The sequence below is a fragment of the Mauremys reevesii genome, linkage group 14 (assembly GCF_016161935.1).
Source record: "Mauremys reevesii isolate NIE-2019 linkage group 14, ASM1616193v1, whole genome shotgun sequence".
Taxonomy (NCBI): Eukaryota; Metazoa; Chordata; order Testudines; family Geoemydidae; genus Mauremys; species Mauremys reevesii.
In genome coordinates, this window is record NC_052636.1 from 18,216,554 (window position 1) to 18,237,346 (window position 20,793).

General features: G+C 51.9%; 1 long non-coding RNA gene across 1 annotated transcript; it reads left to right on the forward strand.

The window, feature by feature from the left end:
* The first annotated feature begins 5,002 nt into the window (after positions 1-5,002).
* On the forward strand, positions 5,003-14,593 carry LOC120381665. Its single transcript, XR_005588126.1, has 3 exons — positions 5,003-5,034; positions 14,058-14,172; positions 14,535-14,593. It is a non-coding gene; the product is annotated as an uncharacterized LOC120381665 (long non-coding RNA).
* Positions 14,594-20,793: the final 6,200 nt, after the last annotated feature.

The following is a 20,793-nucleotide window of genomic DNA, read 5'->3' on the forward strand; positions in this document are numbered from 1 at the left end:
TTAGAATCATAGAACTGGAAGGGACCTCGAGAGGTCATCTAGGCCAGTCCCCTGCCCTCAAGGCAGGGCTCAGTATTATCTAGACAATCTCTGACAGGTGTTTGTCCAGCCTGCTCCTAAATATCCCCAGTGATGGAGATTCCACAACCTCCCTGGGCAATTTATTCCAGTGCGTAACCACTCTGACAGTTAGGGAGTTTTTTTCCTAATCTCCATCCTAAACCACCTTTGCTGCAATTTAAATCCATTGCTTCTTGTCCTATGGTCATGTCCCCTCTGAGTCTTCCCCAGTTTTTTTCAATCTTCCCTCATAGGTGATGTTTTCTAGATCTTTAATCATTTTTGTTGCCCTTCTCTGGACTTTCTCCAATTTGTCCACATCTTTCTTGAAATGTGGCCCCCAGAACTGGACACATTACTCCAGTTGAGACCTAATCAGCGTGGAGTAGAGCGGAAGAATTTCTTCTCGTGTCTTGCTTACAATACTCCTGCTAATACATCCCAAAATGATACTTGCTTTTTTGCAACACTGTTGACTCCTATTTAGCTTGTGATCCACTACGACCCCCAGATCCCTTTCCGCAGTGCTCCTTCCCAAGCCATCATTTCCCATTTTGTATGTGTGCCACTGAGTGTTCCTTCCTAAATGAAGTACTTTGGATTTGTCCTTATTGAATTTCATCCTATTTACTTCAGACCATTTCTCCAGTTTGTCCAGATGATTTTGAATTTCAGTTCTATCCTCCAAAATCCTTGTAACCCCTCCCAGCTTGGTATCGCCCGCAAACTTGATAAGTGTAAGAGAGAGACTCTGCTCCTGGGAGGGTTTCACCATGTGTCAGAGGGCTACACCCTGGTGGGAGGGGGCTAGGCCTGTACTGGGATAAGGTCACTCTGTGCTTCACAGTGTGGCAGGACCTAGAATGTCCATTAGCAGGGAACAATGCTGGGGGGAATCGACATGTGGAAAGGACAGAAACCCTGTCTGAATTCTCTCACATTGCCCTTCTCGCCCTGGCAGGCTACAGAATAACGTCCACGTTTCACTCCAGATCATCCCCTCCTCCCAGGGGGAAGGAAATGGCTGCAATGGAGCTGGCTCAGGTAAGGGATTCTCAGGGAGCTGGTGGTGGGTTCTGCTTGGAGGGAGAGAAGCAGTAAATGTACAGGAGGGTGGGAGCCAGTGATGAGCTGCCAAAATATTAACAACAGGTTCCCTTGTCCTCACCTCACGAGGGGGTCATGCCCCTTTCAACCCCCCATGCTCCTTGACACCCCCCCCGGGGATCCCTGACCCATCCCCCCCGTCCCCTGACTTCCCCCTGCCGCCCCATCAAACCCCTCCTCTCATTCTTGATGCCCCCCTGGAACCTCTGCCCCATCCAACCACCCCTTCTCTCTGTCCCTGACTGCTCCCCACCACCTCATCCAACCCCTGCTCCTTCCTGACTGCCCCCCGGGACCGTTGCCCCCATTCAGCCCCCTTGTACCCTGCCCTCTGACTGCCCCGACCCCTATCCAGCCCCCCACAACCTGAAAGGGGGAGGAGAAGAAGGGTGGAGCTTTCAGAGGAGAAGGGGAGGTGAGCTGGGGCCGGGGGCCGGGTGGACAGCTGCCTGAGCATTTGTTAAATTTAAAAGCTTTTTTAGAATCAGTTGTCCTGGAACAACCGGTTCTAAAAAGGCTTCTAAATTTAACAACCCGTTCATGCGACCCAGCTGGAGCTCACCGCTGGTGGGAGCTGCTAGAGATGGTGGGAGGCAGGAAATATCCTGGGTGGAGAAAGGGAGGGGACAGGATGTGACAAACCTGCTGACACTAATGTAGTTTAGGGTGTGATGGGTAGTCACCCCCAGGGGGCAGTCTGGGAACTGCTGTGCCCTCTAACCCAGGGGTCCCCAACCACCGGTCCGCGGCCTGCTAGGAACCGGGCCGCGAACCGACCCCTAGCACATCAAGCGGCGTGTCTCCGGCAGGGCCCCTAAGCCCCGCCCCCTCAGAGCCGCGTGGTGAGGGGGCGGGGCTGCAAGCTCTGGGCTAAGCTCAGCTGCCTCTGCTCGGCGTGGAGCTCCCAGCCCCGCCCCCTCCCCACGTGGCTCGGAGCAGGACGGAGCTCAGGCCCCGCCGGAGACACGCTGCAGCTGTCGGGCGAGGCGCTGAGGCTCCGGGTGAGGAGGGAGCTGGGGTAGAGGCTGGGGCCAGGGGTTGGCTAAGGGGCAGGGAGTCCTGGGGACAGTCAGGCACAGAGAGGGGCGGAGGTTGGGGAGCGGTCAGGGAATGCGGAGGGGTTGGATTGTGGGTGTTCCGGGGGTCTGTCAGGACTCAGCGGGGGGGGATAGGGGTTGGGGCAGTCAGGGGACAGAGAGTAGGGGTGGGGTCCCAGGGTTGTGGGGGTCTCTGTGGGACGGTGAGGGGACAAGGAGCAGGATGGGTCGGGGATTCTGAGGCGGGCGGCCAGTCGGGGGGGCAGGAAGTGGGTGGGGGTCAGATAGGGGGCAGGTCCGCGGAAATTTTTTCTACAAAACCGGTCCCTAGTGCCAAAAAGGTTGGGGACCGCTTGCTCTAACCCTCAAGCTGGGCTGGCCCTTCTCACACTGCTTTGCTGGACATTCAGCCAGCCTCTCCAGGGCCTGTCATCACCCAACACGACAGCAGGTGGCGCCATGCACCCAACTAAGCTACCTCAGCCACTCAAGGAGAGAGAGAAGACAACAGCCAATTTCCCAGCAATAAGTGTTAGCAAACAGATCAAAGCAGATTACTTATATAACCAAAAACTCAAACTAAGCCTAACATACTATCTGGATAGAATTTGAATTAGCAATTTCTCACCCTGACTGATGATAGTCCACCAAGTTTCCACACACAACCTAGAAATCCCTTTACCCTGGGACCAGCACTTCCCCCAGTTCAGTCTTTGTTGCTCAGGTGCTGCCAGGAGTTCTCTTGTGTGTGGGGAATGAGGCCAAGAGATGATGTCACACCCCACCTTATGTAGCTTTTCCATAGGGCAGGAACCATTTGTTCCAAACTCAGTTCCCAGTCCAGTTTGTGGAAAAATACAGGTACCAAAATGAAGTTCATTGTCATGTGGTCTGGTCACATGCCCTAGAGTGCCCTGCTGAGTCATAGTAGCCATGACTCATAGGCTGGCTGAAACATTCACAGGAAGGCTAAGCTCTTCCACAGTCCATTGTCTTTGTTGATGAGCCATGAACTGTCTGGCTTCTTCATTGTTGTACCTGAAAGGCTCGTTGTGGGTGTTACCCAGAGTAAGCACATTTGAAAGACAGATACAGAGTCAATATCCATAACTTCAGATACAAACATGATCCATGCACACAGGTAGGATAATCGTATTCAGCAAATCATAACTTTTCCAATGACACTGCACGTGACTCATCTTGTACAAAATGCCTCATGTCCTAATCATATTATAATCCTGCCACTATGCTGAATATGGGCTGTAGTGTGAGATAGGTCCTAATGTCAAGGCACAGGTGTTGGGAATGGAACTTGCCCTCTTTGTGGAACAGGAAATAACCATCCAGCCAGGGCTGGGAAAACTTCCCAGACTCCCAGTGCTGGCGCCTGAACCTACTGACACTTCATTAGTTACCCCCACCCCCGATCTTTGTGGCAACTGCAAACTTTATTGGTGATGATTTTATATTCTCTTCCAGGTCATGGATAAGAATGTTAAATAGCATAGGGCCAAGATCCAATCCTTACGGGAACCCCCTAGAAAGAAATCCACTCAACCATGGTTCCCTATTTAAAATCCCAGTTTTTAATCTATTTAATGTATGCCGTGTGTATTTTGTACATTCTAGTCAAAATATTGTGCTGAAGCAACTCATATGCCTACGTATATTACATCAGTACTATTAGCTGCAACCAAACTTTTGATCTCATCCAATAAGGATATCCACTGAGTTTGATAGAATCTATTGTGTCTAAACCTTTTTAATGGATACTAATTACATTACTCTCCTTTCTTTATTAATGAAATCCAGTATCGGCTGCTCCATTCTTTTGCCCAGTATCGATTTCAGACTGACACACTTGTCATTAGCTGCGTCATCTCTTTTATACTTTTTAAAATATTGGCACAGCATTAGCTTTATTCCAGTCTTCTGGAATTTCCCAAGTGTTCCAAGTCCTAATTAAAATTAACAGTCCACCACGCTCCTCCAGCAGGTCTTTCAAAACTCTAGTTATCTGGACCCACTGATTTAAACACATCTAACTTGAATAGCTGCTGTTTAACGTCCTTGTGAGTTATTGTTGAAATGGAAAGACTGTCAGCGTCAACATCTTATGATATGAGTTACATCATCTGTTTTTCTCCAAATCCAGGAGAGAAATATTTATTGAACACTTTTACCTCTTCTCCATGATTGTTGATAATTCTGCCATTTCCATCTAGTAATTTATCACTACCATTGTTAGGATTAATTTTGTACTTTTAAAAACTTCCTTCTTATTTTCATTGGTTTATCATTGATTTCTGATAGCTTCCCTTGCCAGCTTTCTACAATTCTGACCTTCGAACTTAAATTCTTTACTATTGACTTCCCCTTTCTTCCATATATTTTATTTGGAGAGAGTTGGGATTCCAACCAGGGAGCCAACAGCAGGGTCTAGAGCCTGCCCCATCTCCTATATTAAGCTCTGGTTAGTAGCTATGTGATAAATGTGATGACCCTGCCTCCGTCTGTCAGCTGGGAGACACAAAGTTTCTCTCTTTCCACCTTCTGATGCCACCAGGCTGTTCTAAGCAAGGTGAGGTGGAACTGTTAACATGTGCCTCCCGGAGCTTCCATTTCCCTGGTGCTGCTGTTCTGTGAACAGTGGGGTTGTGAGTGGGGCAGCAGGTCCTGAGTGTTGGACTCTTTCTCTTTCAGGGGCCGGTGACCTTCGAGGAGGTGGCTGTGTATTTCACCAGGGAAGAGGGGGCTCTGCTAGACCCCGCTCAGAGAGCCCTCTACAGGGATGTCATGCAGGAGAACTATGAGACGGTGACCTCGCTGGGTAAGGAGTCCTGTCCCCTGGGTTATTAGAAGCTGTGGGGTCTCTGAAGAACCTGAGTAGTGATAACGTTATACCTTTATTTGTCACACAAGTTTTGACAAGTTTCCTTGCCCTCTCCCACCCACTAGTATCATTTTTGTCATGTGCCTTTTTGGTGCCGTCAGTCATTTTAAAATTGCATTGTATGTATCCTTATTGGATACATTAATAACTGCAGCTTTCATGCCTTTTCCTCATTTTAAGAGGAAAATACGCCACCTGTAGAATTCTAAATTGAGTAAATGGGTGTATGACTCATGCCTGGCTTGTGTGACAGTCAGATGAGCTCCTATTTTGATAGGAGAGCGGATAATGTTGCCATTCAGGACCCCACGGGTGAAGGGAGAACAGAGCTGTGGGAGGGGAGGAGAAGGGGGGAGTAGATAATTCTGGGGTGCCAGGACATGGGGAGGGTGTGTGCAGGGTTAGAGCTAAGAAGCAGCAGGGAGGGATGAGGTAGTGAGAGACGTACAGGGAACACAAGAAGCTCCCAAGGTGCCGGAAGGTGGTGCTGGCTGAGAGTAATGGGAAGAAGTGTGGAGGAAGGGCACTGAGGAAGTGGCTCATTCTCAGGTGCTGAAGCTAAGTGGCCTGTCCTTGTGGAAGAGTGGGAGCTTTTGGGGGTCTAGTGCACTCAAGGGGCACCTCCCAAGGACTGTTTAAAAGCCAGGGCATTGCAGAGATCCTATGGATCCATGACAGTGCCAGAGGTTCAGCCTTATGGGGGAAAATATATAAAACAAGAAAAGGATCTAAATGTGTATTTACCATCACCCCCTCATCAGTCCTCAGGGGAATCCCTGATCAGTTCCAAAGTGTATTAAAACCTTCCTTAAAGGCTCACCTCCTTGGTTATCAGGTGGCGTATTTTCCCTTCACCCTCCCACTTCCCTGGTTCTTGTCATGCAGACAGCAAGCAGCAAAAGACCAGAAGTCCGAAGCACAGATAATGCGATGTTTATTGGGGTTATTTCCAAGCAAGCATATTCCACTGCCCTAATGAACTTACACCTAGAAAAATTAATTCTTCTTCGAGTGATTGCTCCTATGCATTCCAGTTAGGTGTGCGCGCTGCGCGTGCACGGCTCTTCGGAACATTTTTACCCTAGCAACTCCGGTGGCCGCTGGCGCCTGGAGTGGCGCCGCCATGGCGCTGAATATATACCCCAGCCGGCCCATCCGCTCCTCAGTTCCTTCTTACCGCCCGTGACGGCCAGTTGGAACAGTGGAGTGCTCCTTTACCTCCACAGCCCTAGCGTTTCTCCATTTCCTACGTGTTCATAGTTGGTTAAGTTAGTTTAGTTGTTAGATTAGTTGAATAAGTTTGGTTAGATATAGTATAGTTAGGGAATTAGGGGGGTTTAGCCCCTCTTCTTCCACAACCGGTGCGGGCTCATGCCCAAGGCACCGGGGTTTAAGCCCTGTGCGGCTTGCCAGCGGCACATGCCTGTTGGGGACCCGCACGACTCCTGCCTGTGCTGCCTCGGGGGAGACCCATCGTCCAGATAAGTGTCCCATCTGCACGGCGTTTAAGCCGAGAACTAGAAAGGAGCAGGACACTCGCCTAAAGCAGCTCCTTATGGAGGCAACACTTCAACCTCCCGCGCCGACCCCAGCGGCACCGAAATCGTCATCGGCGCGCAGCGCACCGGCAGCCCTGAGCCGCTCCAGTACCGAGACTGCTCGAGCTCCGCAGCCGGCACCGGCGTCCCGGCACCGTTCCCTCTCTCCAACGAGGAAACGGAAGAGGGCGCAGACGGCCTCCAAGCCGCATGCTTCGGGACCACTTGCCCAGCCACCACCGGCCCCTCCGGTACCGGCTGTGGTGGTGCACAAACCGTGCACGGTACCGTCGACTCCGGCGCCGCAAGAGCCGTTGAGTCCGGTACCACCCTGCTCCCCGGTGCCAACCGCGGTTGAGCTGCAGCTCCCGTCCACGCCCGAGACATTCTCGACGGCGAGAGAGCTCATCGAGCTCACAGAGGCACCGAGCCTCCGGCCCCCGGCACCGCCGGTGCGAGCCGTTCAGTCAGCGGGCAAGCCAGCGATGATGCGGCCGCCTCCCCCTGACGGACGAGAGAGACGTCGTTCCCGGTCCCGCTCCCGGTCCCGCAGACGGTCACTGCCACGCCGTTCCAGATCTCGGCACCGTTCACCATCGCGGTACCGCTCCCCGTCTCGGCACCGGTCGCAGTCCCGCACATCGCGCCAACATCGCGTACGGTCGCACTCCCGGAGACGCTCCCGGTCACCCGACCGTCGGTACCGAGGGAGGTCCGGATCCCGGTACCGTTCCCGGCACCGCGACTCCCGAAGCCACTCCCGACGCCGTCGGTCGAGGTCACGGTCGAGCTCCCAGCACCGGTCGAGCTCCCGGCACCGCAACAGTCGCTGGTCCCGCTCTCCATCCCGGCACCGCGATGACCGGCACCAATCCTCGGCACCGTCCAGGGACCTACTGCCAGCATCCACGGTGCAATCTTTCAGCGCCTCTGCCCCGCCTTGGCCTTCGCGTCAGCCCTCAGTCGCCTCTCAGGCGGGCAGCGGGAGAGATCTCCGGGCCATCACCCAAGGCCAGGACCACGGACCGCAGCAGTGGGGTTTTTGGGTCCCTTGGGCCTACCACGAGCCTCAAGGTCTCCCCTTTCCCCCAAGGCACGTGGGCGCCGAACATAGGGTGCCCGAAGCCACGGTGAGCAGACCTCCCCCATCTCCACCGGGTGAGGCCCCGTCGCCACCTGGTCCCGCTCAGCGTCCAGGGTCCGAGGCGGCTTCACACCCCCTGGAAGAACCAGCTCCAGAAGCGGTGGTCCAGGGTCTGTCCTCATCATCCTCGCCGGATGAGGCGGTGGCGGGGGCTTCTACCGCAGACCCCCCTCCTATTGACTTGAGGGCCCACCAAGACCTTCTTCGCCGGGTGGCGAAGGCTATCGACCTCCCCGTGGCGGAGGTCCCGGAGGATGACGACCCGGTGACCAACGTCATTGGAGCTGAGGCCCCGCTGCGGGTGACCCTGCCCTTCATCTGCACCATTCAGCAGAATGCCACTACCATCTGGCAGTCACCGGCGTCCGTCCCTCCCACCACGCATGGCGTGGAGCGCAAGTACTCAGTCCCGCCCACCGGATACGAGTACCTCTATACGCACCCGACTCCGGACTCCCTCGTGGTACAGTCCGTAAATGACCGGGAGAGGCACGGGCAGCCCGCCCCGGCGCCAAAATCCAAAGACGCACGGCGCATGGACCTTTTGGGCCGGAAGGTCTATTCGGCGGGTGGCCTCCAGCTCCGGATTGCCAACCAGATGGCTCTTCTCGCCCGTTACACCTTTGACATCTTGATGTCCCTGACGAAATTTTCAGAGCTGATCCCGACCGCCTCACGTCAAGAGTTTTCGGCCCTCTTGGAAGAAGGCAAAAAAGCCTCCCGGTCCTCCATCCAGGCCGCTCTGGACTCTGTGGACTCAGGAGCCAGAACCCTGGCCTCTGGTGTGACCATGCGGCGTATCTCCTGGCTGCAGTCCTCCACCTTGCCGCCTGAGGTGCAGTACACCCTTCAAGACCTCCCGTTCGACACCCAGGGTCTCTTCTTGGAGAAAACGGACTCCAGAATTCAGACCCTCAAAGATGGTCGAATTGCCATTCGGACCTTGGGTATGCACACACTGGCTACCCAGAGGAGGTCATTCCGGCAACAGCCCTACCGGCCCTTTACCCAGGCCAGGTCAAGGCCCTATAATAGTCGGCGTGCTAACCTAAACCGCCGTAGACCATCGGGCAACAGACGCAACCAGGCCCAGGCCCCTTCCAAGGCCCCTCAAGGGCCCAAACAGGCCTTTTGATGGGACGCCCGAGGATGGCCCATCAGTCTCCTTCCCGGATCCTACCCCGTTATTTTACAACCACCTGTCCCACTTCCTCCCGGCGTGGTCCCAAATAACATCGGACAACTGGGTCCTTCGCACTATCCAGTATGGGTACCGACTTCAGTTTGTTTCGCCCCCTCCTTCCCACCCGCCTTCCCCGTCCCTCTTCAGGGACCCCTCTCACGAGCATTTCCTCCTACAAGAGGTCGAGACTCTGCTGGGCTTGGGGGCCATAGAGGAGGTGCCTCACGACATGCGGGGCAGGGGATTTTATTCCCGATATTTTCTCATCCCCAAGGCGAAAGGAGGTCTCCGACCCATACTAGACCTCCGGGAGCTCAACAGGTACCTGCTCAAGCTCAAGTTTCGCATGGTCACCCTGGGGACCATCATTCCCTCCCTGGATCCGGGAGACTGGTTTGCCGCCCTCGATATGAAGGCCCTCGTACTTCCATGTCGCGATTTACCCTCCCCATCGACGCTACCTGCACTTCATGGTCAACAGTGCACGCTACCAGTTTGTGGTGCTGCCCTTCAGCCTGTCCACTGCGCCAAGGGTCTTTACCAAGTGTATGGCAGTGGTGGCCGCAGCCCTCCGCCGTCGTCGCATACACGTCTACCCGTATCTCGATGACTGGCTGGTTCGCGGGACATCCCGACAGCTGGTAATGGACCAGATGACGGAAATACTATCCCTATTTCGGCTCCTGGGCCTTCTCATCAATGCCGAGAAGTCCACTTTAACTCCATCACAACGAGTGGAGTTCGTCGGAGTGGTCCTCGACTCCAGTTTAGCCAGGGCCTGCCTCCCTCGGTCTCGGCACCAGACAATGGTCTCCATCATTCGGGACCTACACACCTTTCCCACGACGACAGTTCGGTCCTGCCTGCGCCTCCTGGGCCACATGGCATCCTGCACATTCGTGACCACGCACGCCAGGCTGCGTCTTCGCCCATTTCAATCTTGGCTGACGTCGGTGTACCGCCCGCATCGCGACCCCATAGACATGGTGGTCACGGTCACGAAGCCTACCCTCGATTCGCTCAGCTGGTGGCTGGACCCAGAGGTCGTGTGTGCAGGAGTCCCGTTCCGCCCTCCTCGCCCATCCGTCACCATGACCACAGACGCCTCAGCGTTGGGATGAGGGGCTCACCTGGGCGACCTTCACACACGAGGTCTCTGGTCGCCCCAAGAGCTCTCCCTCCATATCAACATCCGGGAGCTGCGAGCGAGCCGCTTGACGTGTCTCGCCTTCCGCGCCCGTCTGCAAGGCCGCTGCGTGGCGGTGTTCACGGACAACACGACGGCGATGTTCTATGTGAACAAGCAGGGCGGAGCTCGCTCCTCCCTGCTCTGCAAGGAAGCGATGCTCCTGTGGGACTTTTGCGTGACCCACTCGATTCGCCTGGAAGCGTCCTTTCTTCCAGGAGTGCAGAACACGCTGGCCGACCATCTCAGCAGGTCGTTCCTCTCCCACGAGTGGTCTCTCCGTCCGGATGTGGCGCACACAATTTTCCGGAGGTGGGGGTTTCCCCAGATAGACCTGTTTGCCTCCAAGGGAGAACAGGAAGTGCCACCTGTTTTGTTCGTACCAGGGTCGCTCCCCAGGCTCCCTGTCGGATGCATTCCTGTGCTCCTGGACGGATCACCTCCTCACGCCTTCCCTCCGCTCCCGCTCATACACCGGGTGCTACTCAAGCCGGAGGACAGGACCCACGTAATACTCGCCGCCCGGCCTGGCCGAGGCAGCACTGGTACACTCTGCTGCTCGAGCTCTCCGCTCGGGATCCCGCCCTTCCGTTATTGCCGACCTCATCACACAGGACTTCAGCAGGACTGCCACCTGAACCTACAGTCCATCCATCTTACAGCTTGGTACCTGCATGGTTGACCCACGCAGAGAGAGGCTGTTCGGTGGCAGTACAGCAAGTCCTACTTGAAAGCAGGAAGCCTTCCACTCACTCCACCTACCTCGCGAAATGGAAGCGTTTTGCACTCTGGTGCGATCAGCGGCCTTAATCCCTTCCTAGTCCCTATCCCTACAATCCTGGACTACCTCTGGTACCTTAAAGAACAAGGACTCGCGGTCTCCTCCTTGAAGGTGCACCTGGCAGCCGTGTCCGCCTTTCGTCCATCTATTGGAGGTCGGTCCATCTTCTCCAACCAGATGGTTTCCCTTCCTTAAGGGCCTGGACCGCTTGTACCGCATGAAAGGCGAGCCGGTCTCCTCGCAGCGGATTTCCTCCTGGGTGACGGCATGTATCTGGACATGCTACGAGCTTGCTCGCGTGCCACCATGCCGCCTCACCGCTCACTCAACAAGAGCGCAAGCCTCGTCGGCCGCTTTCCTGGCCCATGTTCCCATCCAGGACATCTGTAGAGCGGCCACCTGGTCTTCTGTCCACACCTTCGCTTCCCACTACGCGTTGGTGCAACAATCCAGACACGATGCAGCCTTCAGCTCAGCAGTCTTACACTCTGCCACGTCTCACTCCGACCCCACCGCCTAGGTAAGGCTTGGAAATCACCTAACTGGAATGCATAGGAGCAATCACTCGAAGAAGAAAAGACGGTTACTCACCGTAGTAACTGTTGTTCTTCGAGATTTGTTGCTCCTATCCATTCCAGACCCGCCCTCCTTCCCCATTGTCGGAGTAGCCGGCAAGAAGGAACTGAGGAGCGGACGGGCCGGCTGGGGTATATATTCAGCGCCATGGCGGCGCCACTCCCAGGGGCGCCCAGCCGGCCCGCCGGAGTTGCTAGGGTAAAATGTTCCAAGAGCCATGCACGCGCGCGCACACCTAACTGGAATGTATAGGAGCAACACATCTCGAAGAACAACAGTTACTACGGTGAGTAACCATCTTTTATACAGCAGATAGAAACAATTAGAGAACCAGACTGATTAACAAGGTAAAAGTGGTGGCCATAAAGATAAAACAATACAGAAATGAGTGTTTCACAACCACAAGCGTTGAGAAGGGATTTCTTGCCAGACAGGCTGCTATCAAACTAAGTTTTCTTGAACCATCTTAAGATCTGTTTCTTTATCTGGTGGTGATGGGCACTATTAGGACAGGATCGTCTTCCTAACAGCCCAATAGCACCTTATTTCAGTGTGACGGGTTTGGGATGTGAGGCTGTGACCCTTCGCTTCCCAGCTTATGGCTGCCCCTGCTGCTTAGCCAAAGGCCTTAGCGTAAGAACAAGGCCTCAGACTGTCACAGTGAGAGAAGGCCCAGACACAGGCAGACTGAGATTTTGATTCTTAGCTAGTTACAGGGGTATAAAAACAAGTGATAAAAATACCCCTAAGTTCTTAAAGTCTAGGCTTTACAGGCAGGCCTGAATATGTCTATTCTAACAGTGGGTTCTAGCCCTTCCCCCGTTCTGTGTCTGTCTTGTGTATTTAGATCAGGGGTCGGCAACCTTTCAGAAGTGCTGTGCCGAGTCTTCATTTATTCACTCTAATTCAAGGTTCCGTGTGCCAGTAACACATTTTAACGTTTTTAGAAGGTCTCTTTCTATAAGTCTATAATATGGAACTAAACTATTGTTGTATGTAAAGTAAATAAGGTTTTTAAAATGTTTAAGAAGCTTAATTTAAAATTAAATTAAAATGCAGAGCCCCCCCTCGGACCAGGCAGTGTGAGTGCCACTGAAAATCAGCTCGCTGCCGCAGGTTGCCTACCCCTGATTTAGATTGTAAATTCTTCAGGGCATGGGCCATCTACTGTTCTCTGTTTGCACTTTGCCTAGCACAATGGGGACCCACTGTTAGTTGGTCCTTAGGCACTAAGGTAGTGAATATGATTTGTTATAATAGTAACTCTCCTTCCACTTTGAGCCAAGGAAGATGGCCTTGGGATGCGTAGCCTTATTTGGAGTGTGTTAGTAATGTTCATTTGATTTATCAACTTAATTTAATTTGTATTGTAATTATTTTAATTAATTAATAATAATACTTAATCATTTATATTAATTAATATGAGTTTAGGCTCGCCAATTTGTTTGATCAGAAGATAAAAGTTCGTGTTTCGAATCAGGTTCCACAGGGAGACAGATATAGTCATAACGACTTTTTATTAAACTCAATGAAATAGTAAGTAAATTGTAAAACAGGTAGAATTACAGAGTTACAATTGTATTACTGTTATTCAGGAGATACATATGATGATACAATATTATGTGCTGCAAACTTTGGTTAATATTCACACCCTGTTTTGATAAACTGTCGTTGGCCTCGCCTCTGGTGGTTCTGGTTTCACAGCTCTTGCAAGGGAAACTAATGTAAAGAGCTGCCAAAGCTACTTTGGAATTTACTTTTTAGCTCAACTAAATAATCTAATACACAAATTAAAATAAAGTTTTAGAGAGACCAAGCTTAGCCGAATCCCTTTTGAACTTAAGGTTTGAAAAGAAAATAAGTGCGGCCTATTACTGGTTAATAGCTGTCGTAGATGGATAGCATGAATACGTAGTTGAAGATGGTGAAGTGTAGAGAAGAAGGAGGAGGTCGAGGTGGGGTGGGGATACCATAGTGAGATAGGTTACCTCTTTTTATAGAAATAAATGCCGGAAATCCTTCCTCTTATGCCCAAATTTCACTCTTCCCCCATAGAAATGTTACGGTACGCTTACTCCATAGGCTAGTATGTGTGTGCGTATGGATGACAGGTATCTGCGCACTTGTGGGGTACTTGTTAAGTCTGTGAGTGCAACTTTGAAAATCCCCTTTGCTATTCTTCATTGTCTGTTGGTCTAGGGAAAGGGTCTTAGACCTAAGCGTAGGCACTTTATTTGGGTATAGGAAAACAGTTCCTTTTCTGGGTAAAAGGGCACAGGATATAGCTATGCTAACTTTGCTTTAGCTTAAAATGCAGGTTTTTGTCCTGTAGGTTTCTTGCATTACAGCCAAACGTATTTTTAATATGAATTAATAAACCTATCACAATACTGTACTTATAAGAAAAGAGATATTGATGCAGGCAAGCAGATGAATCCTGAGGGCTACAGATGTTACTGTCTAAAAATGAGATGGGGTTAAAACCATGGACTATTCTTTGTGACAAGTATCCCACAAATTCCACTGACCTCCCGTGTTTTCTTTGCCTGCAGTAGGGTTTCCAATTTCCAAACCTGATGTGATCTCGCAGCTGGAACGAGGGGAAGAGCCGTGGGTCCCAGACCTCCAGGGCTCTGAGAAAGAAGTGCTCCAGAGCTGCCTTCGCAGGTGAGGAATCGGTTAAACAACTCAGCAACTGTGTGGGAATGCAGGAAACATTTGGGATGCCCTACAAAGACCCTGTGAGCTCTCCAAGTTCAGGATTGTCTCCTGCAGATGTGGAATCATTATGGCAGATGTCACTCATGGCTTCCTCCTATTCTGACTGACAACTGGCAGCAGGTCCCTCCCCAGTCTCGCTTTCCCCTGAGAGTTATGGTGCAATGAGGACCCAGAACTGATGCCTTCCTCTCTTCTCTGTGGAAGGGTTTGGGGAAAATCAGCTCCTGATAGGTTTGATCTCTCCCACATATATTTTGGTTTGTTCATCCCTTTTTCCATTCCTCTCTCTGACATTTCCTTTTTCTCAGGCACAGGGAGTGACCTATGTCTGGATTCTCTCTGTCTCCCATCCGGCGATGGGCTGGTGAGTGAGAACGAGGAGGAAAAACCCCAGCAGGAAGACACTGTGCAAGTAGATGCAGATTGGATGTTATCAGGAAGATCCAAAGGGAGTGTTTCCAGGAGTTGTGCACTCCCAGAAAACACAAAAGCCTGTGAGACTCAGCAGAGGCCAGAGGAAAACTACAATAGCCACTCAGTCCTTATTCCACGCAACAGAATCAACTTGGAAGAGAGACGCTACATGTGCCATGAGTGCGGGAAAAGCTTCAGGTGGCGCTCTCAGCTTATCACACATCAGAGAATCCACACAGGGGAGCTGCCCTACACGTGCGCTGAGTGCGGGAAAAGCTTCAGGTGGCGCTCTCAGCTTATCACACATCAGAGAATCCACACAGGGGAGACGCCCTACACATGCGCTGAGTGCGGGAAAAGCTTCAATCGGAGCTCAAACCTTATCGCACATCTGAGAATCCACACAGGGGAGACGCCCTACACGTGCTCTGAGTGCGGAAAAAGCTTCAGGTGGCGCTTTCACCTTATCATACATCAGAGAATCCACACAGGGGAGATGCCCTACATGTGCTCTGAGTGCGGGAAAAGCTTCAATTACAGCTCAAACTTTATTAGACATCAGAGAATCCACATGAGAGAGAACTGTTATAAATCCCTTGACTAGGGCTGGGCAAAATTTAAAAAAAAAAAATTACATTTGCTAATTCCCACATTGTGATTTTTGCACCATCTTCACCGTGGTCTCTCAGCTCCCCCAGATGAGTTGCCTGCTTCTGCCTTTTGCAGCTCACCCGTCTTTGGGGTCAGTCCTGTGATCTTTTCTATCAACTCCTTTCCTTTGAGTCATAGGAGTGTGTGTCCCTCCTGCCAGGAATGTTCATCAGCTCCAGGTGGGGGGAGAGGTTTGATCCCAACAAGCTACACTGAGGCAAAAACTACCTGTGCCTGACATCCACTAGGACTGTACATGGCGTTGGCTGCTCAAGTTAGTGATCTTAATGTAAAAAATTGTAGTGCAGATGCGCCCAGGTGCAGGGGTTGGCATTAGCTTCCCCCTTGACCTGACCTAAACTCCATCACGTTCCCTAATCTAAGCAAACCCTGAGCATCACGGTTATACTGTTCCCCCATTTCACAGCCATTGTTAGTCATCGAGTTCACTCTTGGGGAAGAAGTTGTTTCACTCCCAGTTGCTCTGATGTTGGTTCAGGTTATGCTGCAGAGCAGATATTTTTACTACCATTTTCTCACTTAAAATATATTGAATTATAACAAAGAGCAGGAACAGGGCATGGATAGGGGAAATGTCATTTCACCCTCTGTAACAACAGAAGAAGATGGGGTAAATCAGAGGATTCCCTTATTCCCCATCACCATCCCAATCCCCCTGTTGTGCAGTTGGTTAGGTCAGTATTTTTTCTAAAGGGCTGGGAAGAGGATTCCCTCGTAAATAACTTGTAACTAAACAAAGTACCCATGCATAGGGCTCCCAAAGCAGTTGTGGCCCAGGCCCTCCAGGAAGTGGCTCCTGAAGAGATCTCCTTCCTCATTAGCTGCATGTTGCCTATTATTTGGGAAATACAATCCCTATCTAGGTAGAGATGGGAAAAATGGAAGTGACTTTTCTCATCAGCTCACCCCTGGGAGATGCTGCAAATGTGTAGAAAATGAAATCTGTGTTGAATGTGCTATAGCTGCAGAAAGATACCTATTTTTAATAGAGACCTGAGATTTGGTGTCTTACAGGGATTCTAAATCGCACCTGAATTTAGTCCCTAATTTAAATCTGTGCCTCCAGATTAAAGAAATAAGGGGGCATAGTTGGGAGTTGTACCTCACTGTCGCTACTGATCTGTTGTGCGGTTGGTGAAGAATTCTACGTCAGAGAAGTGTCAAATTACTCCAAGTAAGGTCAAAGATTTGACAAGAACTCAGGCAAAATTGCAGGTACTAGTGGTTGATTTTCACCCCCGAGATGGAAGCTATGGTGACCTGTGGCCCAGGTAAACTATTTTTAGAACCTGCTCCTAGTTAAGTGGCATTGGTCACACTCCTGAAGGACGCCATGATTAAATCGGGCACAACTGTCTTTTACCATTTGGATCCAAAGTTAGATGAAGCAGAGAGAAACAGTTGATTCCTTCAGAGCCATTCCATGCCTCTGGGTCTCAATCTGGCAGCCTTGTTGGACAAGAAGCACTTCCATGCTGGGCAAACAATGGTAGCCAATGAGGGAATGTATCAGATGCGAAGTTCAGACTGCAGGATACTTGAATGCTGAGTCCAGAGTCTGTGGAGTAGTCTAGGCCTGCACAACTCGTAAAGCAGCGAGGGCCATATTACTCCAAAGAAAACAGCTGAGGAATGAAACCCCACCGGCCTCACTGAACACCACCCCCCAGCGCTGCGGAGCCCCTCCCCGACACAACCCCCCCCCCCCGCCACCCGCCCCGTCGAAACAAACCCTCCTCCCCGCGCACCGACCTGCCACAACGGTGGTATTGAACCTTGTTAATATGTTATAGCGGGCCCCTAAGGTAGTATAATTAAGGTAAAAGAAAACTGTCTTTTTGCTAGAAGTAGAATAAGATCTTCCCCCCACTTGGTAATCAGTCGCCCTGTGGAGTGAATGAGGTGGGACTGAGGAAGGCGGGGAAGGCAGCATCTCCAGACAGCTGCAACCCTTGGAGAGGGGCTGGGAGCCAGACCAGATCAGCAGAACAGGTCAGCCACTGACTCATAGCTCGTCTCCTCAGTCCCCTGCTGCCGGCTCACCAGCCCCTCCCACTCGCCTCCTCAGCCCCCCACCCTCACCTGCTATTGTGTCCTACAGGAGGCCTGTGATACGCAAGGGGTCAGATTAGATGCTCTAATGGTCTCTTCTGGCCATAAAGTCGACTAATTTCTGAACAACTAAGTGTAGTATTGGGAGGAGCGTCTGACGTTTCCCTGTCTAGCCGGCTTGCTGCCTAGAACGAACGCTCCTTGAGTGGGGTGATCCACAGGGAGTAGCTCAAACCTCCAAAGTGCCTGGCCAGGGGCAGGACATTAGCCCAGCAAGGGAGGGGTGTGGCAGTGACATCACAAAGGCCTTTTGCAGGACCTCAGACTATTGGTCAAAGGTGGTGGGGAGGTGGTGACCTCACAGAGAGATGCTGACATCAGCCAGGCAGGACAGGGGCGAGGGGCCAGGGAAACCTCAGAGACCCCTGTGGCTTTGCTTCAGCAAGTCTCCTTCTCCAGGTCTCTGAGGACTGAGAGAGTATTCGGGTTCACGGACATGAGCGCCAGGAGGAACCTCTTTCGAGTTTTCTCCTTCCCTCATAGTGATTTTACTAGAAAACAGCCATCCCTGTTTAGAAGGTAAGAGCCTCCTGATACAATTGAGCAAGAAATGCTTCCTAGATTGCCAGCTGCTTTTCAACTTCAGTGTGGAGACTGTGTGTGTGTGTGTGTGGAGAGACAGTGTGTGTGTTGGGGAAGAGTGAGTGTGTTGAGCTAGGTAGGAGCAGATCATTATTATCCCTACTTGAAAGAGGGAGAAGCTACATGTGAGAAAGAAGAATTGACTTGTCTGAGGTCACACGGCCAGTCAGTGGCAGAGTTGGGAATAGGACCCAAGAGCCCTGATTTTCAAACTAACCATCGGATCTTGAATTTCAGACATGGAATGACCTGAGTAAAGTGCTCTCAGATGAGCTCCAGACCAACAACAGTGCACAGGAATTATTCAGCAAGTATTTGAGGAGAACTGTAATGTTAGAGAGAATCATGAACTGCTCAGAGACCATTAATGCAGAGAAGCAGTAAAATCCATCAAACATAGAACTGGTTCTGACTTATTTCCTTGGTCTTAAAAGAGAACATAAAGGACCTGAGTCTCCTCCCTGTCAATAACCCCCTGCTCAGCCAATCAGGGTAGAGACTGAAGATGGGCAGCTGAGGGTTCTCACCAGAGAGCCCAAAGGATGGCCCAGGTCACTGGTGGGGATCACTGCCCGAGCACTATTTCAGCCCCACATTTTTGAGTGGACCTCCCACAGTGGGAGCTGCAGAGCCCTCCCCCACCACACTCACACACACCCCTCCTTGTGTTGGGAGGGGAACAGGAGAAAGGACAAAAGAAGCAAGAGACGAAGAGGAGGGAGGGAGGGAGGAAAAGGGGAAGCAAAAAGGACAAACCCTAATGTCCCCAGTGATTATAAGGGACAAAATCCCAGGTGCGCCATAAAATTCTGCCTCCTTAAGCTCGTGTTTTCCATGCCTAGAATTCAACTGTCACCAGATGGATCAGACTGAACAGGTTTCAAACCTGCAGGAGGCTCTTACCTTCTAAACAGGGACGGCTGTTTTCTAGTAAAATCACTAAAAGGGAAGGAGAAAACTCGAAAGAGGTTCCTCCTGGCGCTCACGTCTGTGAACCCGAATACTCCCTCAGTCCTCAAAGAGAGACCTGGAGAAGGAGACTTGCTGCAGCAAAGCCACAGGGGTCTCTGAGGTTTCCCTGGCCCCTCACCCCTGTCCTGCCTGGCTGATGTCAGCATCTCTCTGTGAGGTCACCACCTCCCCACCACCTTGGACCAATAGTCTGAGGTCCTGCAAAAGGCCTTTGTGATGTCACTGCCACACCCCTCCCTTGCTGTGCCAATGTCCTGCCCCTGGCCAGGCACTTTGGAGGTTTGAGCTACTCCCTGGGGATCACCCCACTCAAGGAGCGTTCGTTCTAGGCAGCAAGCCGGCTAGACAGGGAAACATCAGACGCTGCTCCCAATACTATGTTTTTTTCCTGCAACCTCAATAAGGATTCTTTAATCCTTTAGAGGATTGGAACTGATTTCAGTGGAGGAACATGTTTGCTAGGTTTTTATGCATTTGCACAGGAAAACATTGAGTGTTTTTATTCATTTTGGGGATCCTATTCTTTGGAACTACTGAACATAATGGAAATGCCATTATTTTGGTTGAAGGAAGAGGTTTGTAAGGGGGCACTTGGATTTGAACCAAGGACCACTTAAAGTGCAGTCAAACACTCTACCAGTGAGCTATACCCCCATGACTGCTGTGTAGGTAAGTCAGAGATCTTAAAGATATTGAAGGATAGGCCCTGCCTCAGCGATCTCCTGTTCTGTTCCCAGACCACAGTGCTTTTAAAAATGGGGTTTGATTAAACTTATAGATCCATGTAAACACCACAGCTTGCACACCCACCCACATAGCTTCCCCCAGCGACATAGCTACCACCTCTCGGGGGGATGGATTAACTACACAGATGGGACAGCTCTCTCCCCTCCGCTTAGAGCATCTTCATTATTTATGAATAGGTGGGAAATAACCTCCTGAATGGACAGTAACCAATTTATCAAATATTGCTGGGTCTGCATTCACTATGGGTACCTGGTCGTATTGGCTGGATTAGTAGGAGCATTGCCGGCAGATCGAGGGAAGTGATTATTCCCCTCTATTCGGCACTGGGGAGGCCACGTCTGGAGCATTGCGTCCAGCTTTCGCCCCCCCCCCACTACAGAAACAAATTGGAGAGAGTCTAGGGGAGGGCAACAAAAATGATTAGGGGGCAGGGGACTTACGAGGGGAGGCTGAGGGCAGGGCTGCCCGGGGGGGGGCAGGTGGGGCAATTTGCCCCAGGCCCTGCAGGGCCCCCATGAGAATACAGGATTCTAGAGTATTGCAACTTTTTTTTATGGAAGGGGCCCCCAAAATTGTTTTGCCCCAGGCCCCCTGAATCCTCTGGGCGGCCCTGCCCACTCCACCCCCTTGACTCATTCCCCTCTCTCTGAGGCCCCACCTGTGCCCCGCCCTCACTCCCATTTGGCCACTTCCCACCCCCGCTCTTCCACTGTGGCTGAGGCCTGCTGGTCCACCTCTCGCTCGCTCCTCTCCTCCCTGAAGGCCTCCTTGTGCCTCTCCACCCCCTACCCCAAGGTCTGCCTGCTGCCCCGACCTCTCTGCCCCTCCCTGAGACCAGCCCTGCCCCCGCCCCCACCTCCCTGCCCTCCCCTGAGACCCGCCCTGCCCCGCCCCCACCTCTCTGCCCTCCCTGAGACCCGCCCTGCCCACCGCCCCACCTCTCTGCCCCTCCTGAGACCCGCCCTGCCCACCGCCCCACCTCTCTGCCCTCCCTGAGACCCGTCCTGCCCACCGCCCCACCTCTCTGCCCCTCCCTGAGACCCACCCTGGCCACCCCACCTCTCTGCC